Here is an 11,914-nt window from a genome sequence, read left to right on the forward strand (position 1 = left end):
TTGACAATTGTTCTGATCGTTCTTTTCACTCCCCTGTCAGAAATCTTCACAGGAGCACCTGGTCGTGGTCAGTTTAGGGTGAAATTATGTTCCTTCAATTTCCAGATTATGTTCCCACAGTGCTCACTGGAACATTTAGAAGTTTAAATATCCTTCAGTAACCAATGCCATCATTAAGGTTGCAAAGGTCTTGAGAAAGCTCTTTACCTTTACCCATCATGAGATGTTTCTTATTTGATACCATAGACATCTATTTATAGGCCATCATTTGGGACTGAACCAGCTGATATTAATTAGCACTGACAAGTGTCAGGGTTGCTTTCTAATTACTGAGAGATTTCAGCTGGTATCTTGGCTTTCTGCGCCTTTTTGCAGGTGTTCAATACTGTTTCCCTGTGCCATTTAACATTATCACACATAACATAATTTCTAGACATCTATGGTTTGATTTCTTTGTATGTCTGGATTGTGTGGCTTGTACGGATATCTGGTGAAAATGTCATGTCAATAGCACCTCTAGAAATATATTTACTGATAAATACTGTATGGTGGAAAGTTCAATACTTATTTTAACCGCTGTATATTGTGTCCCACTACATGCAGACATGCTTGCTGTACCGGGGCTCATAAATTCAGAAGTTAAAGTTTTCATCAAATACATTTAAAAAAAGGGTCAAACTCATGTATTTAATTGTAATCCTGCTTTGGATGTTTTAAAAGCTGCTAGGTAAATCCAGTTTAGTCCCTTGTAAGTGGAGGAGGGAACTTTCAGTTGCTTGTAAATCTGACACATTTATATTTCTGAGATGTTTTGGTTAAAGAGTCATAAAATAAATCAGATGAACACACTGTATGGCTGTATGCAGCCAGTTGTTTTTATTTTTAAAAGCTCACCTGTGGAATTGAAATCTAATTAGCAAAATACACTAAATGTTGATCAGGGCTCCAGGACCAGCAAAGCGAAAAAAACTACACAAATTCCACAAGTAGCTTATTTTAATTCCATAGTTCTATTTTTTGTTTTTGTCTTTAATCATATTTTTTTATTATTATGAGAATTTGACTTGGACTTTAGTTGGACATTGCATATACTGTGTATGTCCGTATTAGTTTTTTTTTTTAAATGCTGGCCGATACATATTGGTTATCAGCCGATATCTGATATTGGTCAGTATATCGGATATCATTTTTTAAATCACCCAATATCTATATTGGTATCAGCCTTCAAAATTCTATATTGGTTAGGCTATAGTTCAAAATATACAAATAATTTGCAAAGCGCTATAAATGTGCAAATAGAGTTTAATGACAATGTTTTGGTCATCCTGACCCGCTTCCCTTGCGTCGTTCAGTTCATTGTGATAAATAACTTATTTATGCACAATATTTCATCCCCCTGAGCAAGTGACAGATATCAATGTCAAAGTGTTAAATTAGCACAAAGAAAAAAGGCAGTTTTGCTTTTCGACTCAACAGTGTCATTTATCACAGTTGACTGGCTTTACCTGACACCATGTCAACATGTTCCAATGCTGTAACTGTGTGAGGTGACAGGAAAAAAAAAAACAACGAAAGACCTTGTTTTTATGTCTTTGTCTATCCATCAAAGTTTCTGTAGCCCTGATCCACTCAGCAGAGCGCACTCAACAGACTACAGGTTTTTCTTAAAGAAAAGAAAAGTACCCTTCACCTGACTTGACCACTAAAATATGTGTTCTGTATGAAAATAACCATACAAACACACACGTACACACACTCTTCCTTGTCCACAATTTATCACATGGGTGAAATTTAAATGTCCAGTTTCTGTTGCATAAAATGGCAACTTTATGAGTGCGGGGCTTATGTGGGCAGTGGCCTAGTTTAATTTCAACGTGTGACTGATGGTTGCATCCATCTACCCAATGTCACTTATTCAACAAGCATCAAACAACTATTCAAAAAAGTGGGTCAAAAAAGAAAAACTTCTAGTAAGGACTCATTTCTCAGAAGGGAGGGTTACATCAGTTGAAGATGAATTTTTGGCTCTCTGCCCCGTGACGAATCGAAGCTGCGCTGCAGTTAATGCCAACGCAATAACTGAATTAACATTATATGGGCAAGACCACGAGCAGAGACAGCTAGGGTGGAATTTACCTCATGGTCTTGGAAGTTAACACCTAATCCTGCACCGGAGGAATACCTGATGAGGACATGTTTATATGGATGAGGGTTGTTGCCACATTTTATATCGCCGTGAAACGGTGGAGCAGATGGTAATAAAATTCACACGTCTTAATGTTTTGTACAGGTTGAATTCATGTGCAGAGGCACAAGTGAGCAATCTCAATCCTGCTTGTCAGGGCACAATATTTTGTCTGACAATGCCAACAAGATGGTTAATTTATTGATGATCTTAAAAAAAAAATGGTTCTTTGATTATTCTTTCCACTCCAATTTTTAATTACCCACAGGTTATTTAAGGCAGAAAAACAACTATACAAAACTGTCAGGTATGCAAACTAACTTTCAAGATAATGACCACATTTACATGCAAACAATAAAGCATATTACTGGGGGAAAAACCTGGTTAAGGTAACAAATCAAATATTGCATTTATATGCACAGCTGTATCCTCATTACTGTCAAATTTGTCATGCCTGAGCCATATTTTCTCTAAGTAAGATTGGGATTTTTTTGTGAAATATGTCTCCACAGCTTCTAGAAATTTGGAGAGAACAGTCCCACTGACAGCAATCCCTCTGCAACAGCATATGCTTCTCCCATGGCAACTGCAAACTCACTAGATGGATGTGTACAACATGGTTCAATCAGATCCTTATTAAAATCAGAACACAAATTTAGTTCTGAAATAAGAAAGACAGGTTTGAAGCCAAATTATGTCACTTAAAAACAATACAGTGAAATCAGGAGGGAAACAACAAAGGAAGGATTTATGAGTGTGTTTTACCGTAAGTGTTTTATGGTAATTAGTGAGTCTATCACAGTAAAGCATCAATATTATTGTAGTCATTATTAAAATGTTCACCAATTTACATGAGATTTTACTATGCACTAAAATAAGTCATGCACCCTTACTCAGTTTCTCAGCGGCATACAGCTAAAACAGGCATTCAAGTGCTTACGCTTTTTGAGTTAAAATAGATGCTCTTAATCCAACTAAAATGTTTGTGTTTTAGGACGGTTAAAATTTCATAAATGATTTCTGTTTGCTAACCATTTTGATAACGATGAAATTGTTTAGGTACATTTCTTAAATCTCAGAGTTCAACCAACATTTTTTAATTTTTTTTGTTTTAGACCTTCACTAAAACTGGATAACTTTGGTCACATGTTAGGCATAGGGAAGCTGCTGTTCCAACCGTTGCATTTTCGAATTTTCCCAAGTGGTGCCCGACTTTACACGAGTGATTGAAAGTCAATGTGATCGGTCGATTATCAAGGGGGCGGGATTGTTGTGACAGCAAGCATGATTGATGCGGTATCTCGGAAAAGCATCTTGCTAACCAGTCAGCAACTTAGGCCCCGTCCACACGAAGTCAAACCCTGGCCTAAAGCCGGCGTTTCGGGGTCTGAAAACGATCTTTTTTTTATTAAGCCTTCAGAGTGGGAAGATTTTGAAACGCCGTTTTCGCGTTTCCATCTTTAAGGTCTGACCGCATTTTTTTTTTTTTACACGCATGCGTCATAGCGTCGCCTCTAAACACGCATGCACGACACAGTATCACAACAACAATGGTGCCGTACTGTGTTGAATGGTTGCTGCTCATGCTACTCACCCTGCTGTCGACCTTACAACAGAATCTTCTTCTTCTGGAATATCTCCAGGAAGAACAGAGCAATATAGACGACATAGTTCATCACCTCAATTTGACTGAACCATGAAAATGGACCCGCAGGGCCATCTTCTGGTTTTCCGGTTTGGTTGTTGTATAAATATTAGTGCGCATGCCCAACATTTCGTTGCCTGTTTTCGCCTATTTTTGCTTTGGCGCCACTTACAGGCCTGGCATACATTTTGCAGCGTTTTCATGCATTCGTGTGGTCGATCACATTTATTTTACGTCTCCGTCTTTACGACAAACGTTTTGGAAAATATTAGCGTTTTGTGTTCGTTTTGACTTCGTGTGGATGGGGCCTTAGTGCTAGTAGCTTTCAAAATGGAAATTTCTCTAGGAACAAGTAGCACTTAGCAATGACACTGTCAAGGAACGCTATGGACAGCGGAAACATGCAAGAGGAGGAGAGTTTTGTGTCGGAGATCGTGGATGAGTCTCCTCCATCATACATTTTTTATTTAGAGGAGGAAAGCGGGGACGAAGATGTTGTGGAAGAGAACGCCACGGCGGCAAAAGTTTGGCTTGGTGTAGAAGGTGACAGGGCTCCAGTCTGTGTATTTGTTTTTTTGTGTTTGTCTCCCTTCCTCCAACAGGAGGCGCCTGGTTCTGGTCCGCCTCCTCACACACCTGCTGATGGTTACCTGGTTAACAGAGTGCTATTAAGCTGCTGATTGCCAGTTTTGGGTACTCTAGCCAAGCTGAGTTTTTGCTGAGTAAGACTGAGTTCTTTTCTACCTGAGTTTAAACATTGTTTTTTGTCTTTGCCTCTCGGCAGGAAGTTATCCTGCAAACTGGATCTTTTGGACCTTCACTCCCTGGAAGGATCAACTGAGCCTCAAACTGAGCTGGGGATTCAAACTGGAGGTTTGGATCCACTTTCCCAAAGAGGACGTTCAATTTACACACTGAACAAGGGAATCATCTCCACTACGACCCGTTCAAGTACCGCAGCAAATCTGAGTCAGTTTCTCCGTTCACCTACAAGCCACTGCATTCTGGGTAAACCCTGTTCCGCCCTCCACCGAATCAGACAAACACTGGAACAACAGCATACAGACTGGAGTCTAAGATTCAACAGCTTCTCTGGAAACGTGAGTCAGCAATCGGATCCTCTTCTCCAAGTCCACGAATGAAATTTCCCACTGAGCCTGAACTAATCGCTGTGCCTCCCCCTCACTTTTCAGTTCCGGTTGAGCAGAGTTCAGAGCAACACTGCTCTTGCATTATCTCTTCAATAAAACCTGTTAAACCTTTTCCCAAGGTCTCTCTGTAATGGTTTCTCTGCATTTGGGTCTCATCTTTAGTTAATCATGGCAGAAGGCTTACAGACTACATGTTTGAGCCCTTGCCATTGCCATTAAAATGGAGTTTCCTGCCCCTCCTGGTTTTTACTCCTTCGTGGACACTCAGGATGTCCCACCGTGGCTGAAGTGTCCTCACAGATTGAAGCTATCCAGATTTAGCCATTATCATCTAGTTTATGCTGTTGCTAAGGGTCTTTTTTATTTTTGTTTTTAGGTTCATTAGGTTGTCAGTATCTGTGAGCATTGAGAAAATGTAATTGGGTATTTCTCTTTCAAATTGTCTTTATACAAGTCTAAACTGGCAGCAAAGCTGAAATGTGAGAGTGGTGTAAAATTCAGCAACATGTATCACGTCTTATGAGGACCTCTAGGATGGAAGTCCGCAGGCTGGCAATGTCCTCCATCAGCTCCTGCTTTCTTCAAGTTTTTAGGCCAAGTCTAGAGTGTTCAAATCCTAACATATTGAATATCAAAGGAAAATGTAATGAGATGCATGAAGATGGGTTTTTTTTTTGCCACTATCACATACTGAGACATAAAATCCGTGTCAATTGGGAATATTTTTGGAACATTCATTGTGAATCTGCAACCTTTCGTATAAAGTTATTTCATTTTATGTTATGAGATCTGCTTGATATGAAACGACATCAATATTTGCCAATCAAATTTCAATTTAAACGAGCAGTGACATATTTTTAAAATGAGTTTTTACAGGGAAGGGAGCAAGCAGATGGCATTTACAGCCTCATTAGAATTTTACTAGCAGACTCAGACTTTTGCTCACTGAAAATAAACTGATCTATCTTGAATGCTGCAAGTGCGATTTGACCAAGAGCCATGCAGTAAATTCAATCAATGGCAACCCATGGAGGAAGACATTTTATATCCTGTCTGTCTGTTGAAATAAACTCCAAAGGAGACAGAAAACTCATGCAACACTAAAAGAGAAAGGACAATGTCCCCCAATCTGTCAGCTGCATATGGGCAAACTGAAACTCTTCTTTCAAATGTTTATACAAGGTGTTCAGTGCCAAAACACATAGGCACAGGACATTTAAACTTAGAAATGTCCTGTGCCAAAATCATGAATGAAATCGACAAAGGAAACAACACAGAAACTTTTTATGAAAAAGAAGTGCAAAAGAAAACTATTCACCACAGCTATTTGCACTTAAGAAATGCTGTATGCATCAAAATAATTTCCAATAAGCAGTCACTTGAGATGATGATGCATAATTTTACATAAAATGTCAACACACTCATTTTTTTTCTGTCAAGTTGATGGAATTGTAAATTCCTTTATTAGCAGCAGCAGCAGCAGAGATGTTGTTAGTAGAGAGCAAAATATCTGCATGTAGGTAAACACTTTTTGAGCTTGTGGGAGTAATGATGGTTATAAAATCTCACAGCTGCTGGTAGGAAGGATTTGCAGTAAGGCTTCTTTGTCCAATTCATATGCAGCATTATGTCACTGAAGGAGTTCTCCAGTCCAGTGAAAGCTTTATTCATGGGGTTTAAGACATTGTCCAACAGTGATGTTAATTCAGCTAGAGTCCTTCTGTCTCCTACCTCCTGCACTGGATTTAGGCAGCATCCAATCACAGAGCTGGCCACCCTGATGAGCGTATCTAACTGTATGCTCTGAACTATAGATAAGCTAATGCTTCAACATAACACCATCAGGATTTGGTTATGGATTGTTGACCGAAAAGCAGTGGCAGGAAGGCAGAGGTGAATTTCTTTAGATTTAATGAAAGGGAAACTGAAAACAGAGGCAGGTTATCCAAAAATCCAATAATGAAAGCAAAGTCCAAACTAACATGAAACCAGGAGTTCAAAAATCCAAAAAGAATCAAATATAAAAACAAGTCAAAACTAACCAGAAATGATAGAGACACCATTGAAATCACTATCACAACGAGGAAGACTCAGGAAGACTGAGTTGGAGGAAGTTTGACGAAGTTAGACGGTTTATGACGAGAACCCAGCAAAGGGGAATTGAAGAGAGAGGGCTTTTAAAGGAGACAGAGACAAAGAGAGGGCTAAAGCGGAAACTGGGAGCAGGTGTGCACAGAACAAGAGAGGGAAAGATCTAGGGAAGAATGAGAACATAAGAGGGCAGCAGAGAGCAACAAATAGAAACCTGCCAGGACTATAAAACATGGAGAAAAGAAAACTAAACACTCAAAAAAAATATAACAGAACCCAGACAAGGACAGTAACTGTAAAAAAAAAAACAAAGAACACAGCAAAATAAAAATAAAACCACTAACACCAGAAAACAAGGAGTAAAAAAAAGACTGAACACTAAAAAGAAAAGATAACAGAACCAAGACTAAGACAGTAACTGAGAAAAGAATCAAATAACTCAGTAAACTAAGAATTAACCCACTAAAACTAGAAAACAAGGAGCAAAGCAAAACTGGATACTCAAAAGAAAAACATAACAGAAACAGAAACCTGACAAACACACCTTAGAAAATGACTTTTCCCAATAGAGAATGAATATTGAACATATGCATTCCTGTTAAAATGACAGATATTGCTGAAATATTTTTGAAAAGTAACCTATATCAATTAAAATATATGCTTCCCCAGACAAAAATTTGAAGCATCTTCTGATCCACCTTCCATATTCAGTTATCTACTGTTATTTAGGGCAAATCTGATCAACTGGAAATCACCTGCGGCGGATAGATTTTACATGCATATTTAGCCACCTACAGTAGTACAGTGTTATGAAAAAACAACAGTATAAAAAAAAACTAGCAGATTCAAAGCTGTCTAGTAGGAGTAGGCTTTGTGAAATTATGCCTTTACACAGCATTTATAGATTCAACATCTATCATTTCAAAAGCATTTTATGAGGTTAAAAAGTTGAAACAACTGGCAATTAATTTCTGAACTGATTTGTTATGATGAGACAGAGTCATGCAATTAATCATAATTTGTCAGGCTTAATCAAAGTATCTAATTTAGTATATATATAAACTTTTATTCATGGAGGTTCCAGCTGCTGATTTCAACAAAAGTCCACAAAGGATAAGGCTTTCAGAATCTGCCCACTATACTACTTTGATTCCTCAATCTCCCCTCCCCGATTTCTCCATCCCTCACATTTACTGTCTTTTTCTGCAATAATGTTTGGTCAAGGTCATGCTGACCCAAATGAATGACAAATCGAAACTGGTGAAGAATAGAGATCACAACATCAGGTCCTTGCAGGTCAGTGTAGGTCTAGAGGCCTGGGTTAGAGTCTGTGCCGGTTGTCATTTTACATTTTGCACAAGCCCAAATCATTTGTAAGCCTCTGCATTTAGGATTTATAATCTCACAGCAGTTTTTATGTACATGGTAGCATAATATTTCCATTTACAGGTTCCATGCCTTGGTTAGGATTCTGTCTGTATCCATTCAATTCTTTTTACATTTTTGCATCCAGATTTATTGCTTTTAACATCAGATCTGGGACTGTGTCTTAGAATCCAAAGTGTTCCCACACAAATAAAGCTGTCGCCGCGGGGGGTACAGTCATATCTCCCATTCGCTTTTTCATACCTTTGCAGTTGTGGTCGTTCCATGAATCCATGAAACTAGGTGAAAATATTTAACAGCCTTCCTTCCCAGTCTTGTTGTGCCTCTGGGTGCAGTCATTTGAAGAATTCCTTACCACTTGTTTTCGTTTTATGCAAATATAAAAACACATAACTGTAGTGTTTTTAGACTATTCTTTTCTCTTAACCATTTTACACAAAAATTACACAAAAGTCATCTTTAAGCAAACACTGAAATCACATTTTCACAGAGTATCTCTTCTTATATACAGTAAATAAGATTATTAGATCAAATTTTCCACCCCTGTGCTTGTGCCCTTCATCTGCCACTTATCCGGGACCAGATTACGGGGGCAGCAGCCTCAGCAGAACTCCCAGACTTCCCTCTCCACAGACACCTCCTCCAGCTCCTTTGAGGGAACTCAAAGGAGCTGGAGGATATATATATATATATACACATGGCGGCAAGTGACTTTAGTTTTTTTGTGAATAAATAGAGATCATTGGCTACGACAAAGATAGGGAACACACAGAATATGTCTGCATTTGCATACTGTCCATAATTTTTCGGTAAAATCCCTCATAAATCTCATTTAAAGTAAAAAGTAACACCAATGGTTCCCACAGCTTATCGTGGTGACTCATTGATTCGTGGCTCCACTGATGATGTCTTTTCAAATTTTTGTCCCGCACGTGCTCAACTCAGAGTAGACCTACTTAGAGTTGATTGAACTAATTCATAGCGGCTGTTGTGAAACCAAAAGCTCAGAGTTCCCGACCTTAGGCTAGATCAATTCAGAGTTGCAGATTTGAATCTGAGTTTGTTAAAACTGCTTCATGAAATGGACCCTAGGAGCGAAGAAGTTAAACCCCATATTGGCCTTTCTGTCTTTATGGTTCTAGCAGCATTTCCATCTCGTCTTGATATTGTCCTTAACCTTGCGCTGCAACCCGGGTCGTCACAAGATCTGAGTTTTCAGTCTTACAACAAATCCATCTTGACAGACTCACGCTAATATGTCTGGCTTATAGCAACCAGGACCAATGACATGCCAGCAGTTTTTTTTTTTTGGTTCGAGACATGTAGGAATGACGAGAGTCAAAAGGACCTTGCCGGGGCATTACGGGGCTAGAACTATTGTACTAAACGTCCCTCCTTTTCATGAACAGACTTAAAGGCATACTATGCAACATTTTTCAGTTAATGAATTTGTTCCATAACGTTTTGGATGATTAAATGAGTCATTTCAGATCGAACAAAGGTTTTCTCGGCCGCCCTGGTGGTCTGTAGGGGAAATACCGTACTTGCAATTGCAGGAGCCCTCGGCCCGCACCCACAGGCTCAGAAGTCTCGTGCATCGCGAGAGTCGGTCTTGCTTTACGGCGAGAGCTTGGCTAACTACAATCTTTGTTATTTAGACACATGCATAACAAATAATGTATGAAAATATGCAACATTTTCAAACTTGAAAATTGGAACAAAATAGTCACTTAGCGCAGTAGACATGGCGATTTGTTGCGTTCACCTGTCTGCTAAGCTCAAAACAACCGCGCCTGGCTTGACTGAGAAACCAGGAGAACAGCTGAGCATATTTACGACAGTTCACTTTTACTTTCGCCCTCTGGGGGGAGCCTCGCTGGAAAATCAACACCGGTTGCATAGTAAGGTATACCTTTAATGGCAGCCATCCCAAATTGATAACGAAGAACTCAACCCAGTTCTACACAAATCCCTTCTTGCTCCTACTAATGCAAGCTTTGCACTAGTCAAATGGTAAACACAGGGAGAAAGTAAACCATCTAGAAACGTCACCTCCACAGTGCTGCTTTGTTCCTAATTGCAGCTGATAACATTAGCAAAGCATCTTAATGGTTAATAACTGTTCTCTTACAGTGTGTTCCACCAAATGCATTTTGGGCATCAATAACCCTTCCATAAATGCCAAAATGTATGCACTCGGTCAACTGTGGTCAAAATGCTTTGGATTTCCAATGCACTGGATGCTCGGATTATCTTCTCTGTTCTGTCCTTGCAAGCTAGAGAGCGGTTTGACTTTATGTACTTTGATTAATTAAACAATTTTTAACATCTTGACATTTAGTTTGTGTGTCCACTTTGTTAGAATTCTGACTTCATACACACAACTGATCAGGCACGAGTAAAGCCTAGGAGATTTAATGAAGGCCTTTATTGCCTCACAATTAATTTCTGCCAACAGCCAAATCAGTCTCTCTTTGGGAACAACATGAGGGACTGCCATTGGACAGCAACAGATGCTATTATAATTTATGAAGCTGCAGTATAGCCCATATTTTTTCATTTTCTCTCACTCTTTATTAAAAATGCTATTTTACTCTGTAAAGAACATGGTGCATATATAGTAAATTTATGTAACCACAATGGTGGGAAAAATTATTAATTATTGAATTATTATAAAACTAAAGCCTTTCAAAAACAAATCACCTGAATCTTTACAATGAAAAAAAAAACTGTTGTTCCCTTTTTAAAAATGTGACTGCAAGGAAAAACATAGGTCATAGGAAAAACTTTAGGTGTATGTGGTGATGGAGCTTTGTCCAAATGGAGATCTCTCACAACATATTGCATCCAGAGGGACTTTAGATAAAGGTTTCAGCAGCAGACATTTTAAACAGCTGTGTCTAGCAATTCACTAACTTTGTGGAATCAGTGGATCAAACAGAGAGATTAAATGTGATAACCTTCTCTGGACAACAAATATAACAGGCATTACCAAAGTCGTGCTAAAGCAGGGAAACCTCTAAAACCTGCAGGACAGCGGCCCTCAAGGACCGACTTTAGGGATGCCTGAACTACAAACTCAAACTGTGAGCTAGAGGGTGACTTGCACTGATGGCAAGGTGGTGCTGAGTAAGGACTACTGTTGTAGTCCATTCTATGCGGCAACAAAAATCCTGAAGAATCTTGCATACAACTCTAATCGCCAGGGGACTATAGTCCAATACAAAAAGTACATGAAACAAATTAATGTCTGGATGTGCCAGAACTTTCTGAAATTAAATGAGGGAAAAACTGAGGTGGTTGTTTTTGGAGCAAAAGAGGAACGCTTAAAAGTCTGAGCTCAGCTTCAAACAACAATGTTAAAAACAACAGACGAAGCCAGAAATCTTGGTGTAGTCATGGACTCTGACCTGAATTTTAACAGCCACATTAAGACAATTATCACCTTAAAGGAAT

At 38.9% G+C, this 11,914-nt stretch overlaps 1 pseudogene; it reads left to right on the top strand.

Moving 5' to 3' along the window:
• The window catches only part of LOC107082607, a 40,466-nt pseudogene that overhangs the window by 25,836 nt on the left and 2,716 nt on the right, over window positions 1-11,914 (top strand).

Source organism: Cyprinodon variegatus, unplaced genomic scaffold (genome assembly GCF_000732505.1).
Source record: "Cyprinodon variegatus isolate N-32 unplaced genomic scaffold, C_variegatus-1.0 Scaffold57, whole genome shotgun sequence".
NCBI classification, from domain to species: domain Eukaryota; kingdom Metazoa; phylum Chordata; class Actinopteri; order Cyprinodontiformes; family Cyprinodontidae; genus Cyprinodon; species Cyprinodon variegatus.